Genomic DNA, 5,379 nt, shown 5'->3' with positions numbered 1-5,379 from the left:
GCGTTAAAGCTGTTAAAGGCAAAGCGATCTTCGAGAAGTTCGAAATGAATCGCCGGTAGTAACCAGCTAAGCCCAGAAAGGAACGGATCTCAGAAGGAGAGGATGGCGTAATCCAGTTCTTGATTGCTTCGATCTTGGATGGGTCGACATGAATACCCATCTTGTTTACAACATGACCAAGAAACTGTACTTCATCAGACCAGAATTCACACTTGGAAAGCTTAGCATAGAGTTGCTCGGTTCGAAGCTTTTGCAACACCAATCGGAGATGTTGCTCATGCTCGGCCTTGGTCTTAGAATACACCAGAACATCATCGATAAACACGATCACGAATTTATCCAAGAAAGGCCTACACACCCGATTCATTAGATCCATGAAAACGGCGGGTGCGTTGGTTAGACCGAAGGACATGACCAAGAATTCAAAATGGCCATAACGAGTTCGAAAAGCAGTCTTCGGAACATCTTCATCGCGGATGCGCAACTGGTGATAACCAGAACGGAGATCGATCTTCGAGAAACAGGAGGCACCTTGGAGTTGATCAAAGAGGTCGTCAATACGCGGTAAGGGATACCGGTTTTTAATGGTGAGTTTGTTCAACTCGCGGTAATCAATACACATGTGAAACGATCCATCTTTCTTTTTAACGAACAACACCGGAGCACCCCAGGGCGAAGAGCTAGGGCGAATGAATCCTTTAGCAGTCAACTCTTGAAGTTGGCTGGCCAATTCTTGCATCTCAGCGGGTGCAAGACGGTAAGGAGATTTAGCTACGGGGGAAGCACCAGGGACAAGATCAATACGGAACTCGACTTCACGAGCGGGAGGGATACCAGGAAGATCATCAGGAAAAACTTCAGGGAAATCACGCACGACGGGGATATCGCGAAGCTTCTTTTCTTCAGCAGGTTTAACCACATGGGCTAGAAATGCAATACACTTCTTCCGCATGAGTCTTTGGGCTTCGGCGCAAGACATAAGTTTAAGACCACTGGAGGGTTTTTCGCCGTAGATATGAAGATCACCATTTTCTCGAGGAATGCGAATCAACTTCTTGGCGCAAATAACTTCGGCGCGATTCTTCGAGAGCCAGTCCATACCAATGATAACATCAAAGCTTCCAAGAGGCATAGGGATGAGGTCGATTAGAAAATCGTTTTCGTTAAGATTAAGCGTGCAATCTTTAATCACTGAGTTTATTAAAACAGTTTCACCATTAGCCAATTCAACTGAAAAATCTTCTTTTAAATCGTTGCGCGGTCGCGCAAGCTTCTGCTCGAAGGCGCGAGAAATAAAACTTCGATCGGCGCCAGTATCAAAAAGTATAGAAGCATAAAATCCGTTAAGCAAAAATGTACCATTAACTACGTCATTATTCGCTTGTGCTTGGTGCGCGGTTATGTTAAAAGCTCGTCCACGCGTCACTTGGTTTGAAATCTGGTTCACTGGATTCGCTTGCGTAATCTGAACTTGTAGCCTTGGGCACGCGTTCCGGAAATGACTGGGATCACCGCAGTTAAAGCACGATCTGGGTCGTGGGTTTTGGTAGGTTGGTTGTGGATTCTGCGGGTAGACTGGTGGTGTTGGCGCAATTGGGTTGGCGAGAGGGACTCTACAGTATTCGGCAGAGTGACCAACGCGGCCACATCGGTTACATTGTCGACACGGGGTTTGGGTTGGGTGGTGAAATCTACAGGTTGGGCAAAAGGGATGATTTCCTGTGTAAGGTTTCTTAGTTGGCGGGGCAGGGAGTGCGGGATTGGTTAAGGCATAGTTGTGGACTACAGGAGGTGTTGGGTAGGCTGACAGAGGGTTAGGCGCGTAAACTGGAGGTTGGTAGATGGGTTGCTGGGCAATGGGCGGGTTGGTAAGCGCATAGGCCTTGCGCCTGCGCTTGAGGTTGTTACGGTTTGAGGGTTCAGGTTTGGTTTCTGTTGGTTCAGGGGCAGTCTTGGTGAGTTTGGTCTTCTCAGTTCCCCGCAGGAACAGGGTTCCTGCTCTGACATGGTTGTCGCTGAGCACAGCGGCCAACTCAATGGCGTCAGAGAGGGTAACTGGGTTTCTGGCCCATACAGAATCTTGAATTTCCATGGGGAGACCCCCAAGGAATTTCTCGATTGCTCGGCGTGAAGGGGTAACAAGGTGAGGGACCAGTAAGCTTAGCTCGTGGAAACGCGTCGCGTATTCGCGCGCTTCTCCGCTGTACTGCTTAAGATTCCAAAATTATTCTTCCAGGCGCTTAACTTCGTTGGGAGGGCAGAATTCTCGCGTCAGAATTTCTTTGAATTCCTCTCAGGGCATGCTAGAAGCAGCTTCTGCGCCACGCGCATGAGCTACTCCATTCCACCATGTAAGCGCTCTAGATTCCAGGACACTGGAAGCATATAGGGTTCGTCTGTCTGAGGGGCATTGGGTGTGGAGGAAAGTGTTTTCTATTTTCTCAAGCCATTGGAGCATCACGGAGGCTCCTTCAAGACCTGTGAACTTTGGAGGGTTACCCGTGTTAAAGGATTTAATGTTGTAACCAGAGGTGTTGGTATTGTTTTGGCTCAAAGCTTGGGCTATTGCGGCGGCCATTTCCTAGGAACGTTGCTGTCTACGCATGCGCGAGGCTTCTCTTCTCTGAAATCGGCGAGATAGCGGAGGCATTCTATAAAAGTTTTTAATTTTAGTTAATATCTTGGTTTTTATCGCAAAGTTTTAATCTTATAAAGCTTGGTTTCACGGAGTTAGATGCTATCAAAAGTTAAAGTAAAATAAATGACCCTAATTGCAGACTTAATAAAGGTAACAAATTCGAATCAGAAATCGACAATTCATGTATCACCATGACTTTCCGAATTCCCAATTTAAAATATACGAGTAAACGAGTATTGGAGATTGACGATTCATGTATCACCATGACTTTCCAATCTTCAATATAAAATATACAAGAAAATGAGTATTGGAGGTTGACAATTCATGTATCACCATGACTTTTCAAGTCTCCAACCTCAGAACATAATCGTAAATGGAAATTGAAAATCAACTATTCATGTATCACCATGACTTTTCGGATTTTCAAATCCCACAAACGAATATGTAAGTAAAATCAATAAAAATCGAAATTCAACAAAAATCGAAATATCGCGAAATAAAACATAAAATCATATACTGCGCAAGCGCGAGCATATTCACAAATAACGAGTAATTAACAATAAGCGCGCAAACATGAGATTTCTCTCATGCGCGAGAAGGGACTCTTAGGTATTCTAGGCCGTTACGTCTAACCACCTATCCTAAAGTCAACGAGCTCTGATACCAATCTGTAACACCCCGACCAAAGGCGGATTATACATCGGGGCGCCACATATTGTTTCATTACTCGTGACACTATTGGGTGTCAATATTTAATAAATACATTCATTCGCGCACGCGCAGGGTAAACACAAGATAACATAAAACATCATAAATCAATATATTATAAATTATAATATTCGAACAGCAAAAACTTGTCTTGATACATTTTAATCTAGGTCCAAAATAAAGAAACTTCCTATGTGTCCACAAGCTCCAAAACAGCTACTGCAAACCTGAACATGTGTTAAAATAAACGTCAAACACTTGCGTGTTGGTGAGAAATCAAGTTTAATACAATACATAGATAACAATAAATCTGCGCGCAACACGTGTATGTCTGGTGTCTAACAAGGGTGCAATCAGATTGTGATCAAGCCTAAATAGATCATAGCTCATAGTTCATAGTTCAATCCGTGCTCCCAATTGAGCACAAAAACGAGAAAACATCTGTGCAAGTGTAAACAAAGAAAACCGTAAACGATAGGTCTCCCGTGTTCATCTAATGGATCCATGAAAACTTCGGAATAGGCCGAACAAAGCGGTTAATGATACACACATACAAATAAACAGCCAAGTAAACGTCCTCAACACATGGGATACTGCGCGACTAAAGTTCATAAACAAGTTTAAGACTCTAAGTTTGTATGAACACATGAACATCCCAAAACATTTAAAAGCAAAAAGGGATTAGGTACGAGATTACTCACTTGATAAACGATGCGGTGTAAGATAAAGCAAGAACCAACTTTAAACAAGCACAAGTTAACCTATAAATAAGATTATTGTTTTAATGATTGGTTTTAAGTCTTGATTATGAGTTAGCATAATTAATAAGTAAATTATTATATATAATATATATATTACCGAAAAAGCAGGGCAGAACAGGGAGGAAGACGGAGGCAGAGAGGAAGACGGCAGAGAGAGCAAGGGGCAAGAGAACAGGAGAGATTAAGTGTTTTGTGTGTGTAGTGTAATGAAAATATTATTATTATTTATAGGAAAACCCTAGGAGACATAATCCCTAGAAAAGGGGAAAAGATCTCAAAAAGCAAAAGATTACAAAAGCAAAAGATATGGAAAGATATGGCAGCTGCAGAGGCAAGATAAAGCTGACAGGGAACAGTAAAAAGCATGGGCGGGTCAGATAAAGGTACTGGTCAAGCATGGAAAAAGCAGATCTCAAAAGATAATGTCAGTCACTTTATCTGTCAACCAATGGGGTTGGTGCGCATGCTGCGCCGAAAGTAACTTTTCAGACATAAAGCAGATTAGGTCAACAGCTCAAAAGATAAGACAACACAAAAGCAAACGGCTAGATTTAAACAGAAGAAAACTCGAAGGATTCAGCGCGAGAAGGCTAAGGCGCGAAGGCAGACACAGAAGGTCAAGAGAGCGCGAGCGCGAAGGCAGACAGAACTAACCTTAACGCGTCGCGGAAAGAACTACCATTTCTAAGCGCGCCGCGGGAAGAGTCACATTTCTTAGCGCGCCGCGGGAGGAACTAAAATTCCTAGCGCGCCGCGGGAAGAACTATAATTCTTCGCGCGTCGAGGGATGAACTATGATTCTTAGCGCGCTGCGAGAAGAACTAAAATCCTTAGCGCGTCGCGGGAAGAACTCCCGTCCTTCGCGCACTGCGAGAAGAATTACAATTCTTAACGCGCTGCGAGAAGAGTTCGTCTCGCGTATCGCTGAAACAGGTGGTCTTCACGCAGGATTCCTTGTAAGGGGTCTGGCGCGTGGAGCTGCGCAGACAACCTTAGGCGGGAAGGAACAAAGGACAAGCAAAGAGTTAGAAGAAAAAGAGGGAAACAAGGCGTAAGGGCGGGACGGCGACAAGAGGGAAAAGAAGGCGGAAAGAGAGAAGGAGAGGGACGGGACGGCGGAAAGAAATAGAGAGATAGAGGCGGGAAGGAAAATATATTATTATTATTAAAAATAAAGTATAAGTATAAATAAATATTAAATCATAAAAGAAAGAGATCGGGTAAGGGAAACGGGTACCTGGGTCGGGTCGGATCGGGGCAGATGTTACACCT

This window comes from Bidens hawaiensis, unplaced genomic scaffold (assembly GCF_021521415.1).
Source record: "Bidens hawaiensis isolate Kalapana, Puna unplaced genomic scaffold, B.hawaiensis_p1.1 tig00075973_1, whole genome shotgun sequence".
NCBI lineage: Eukaryota > Viridiplantae > Streptophyta > Magnoliopsida > Asterales > Asteraceae > Bidens > Bidens hawaiensis.
Note: the sequence above shows the minus strand (reverse complement) of the source record.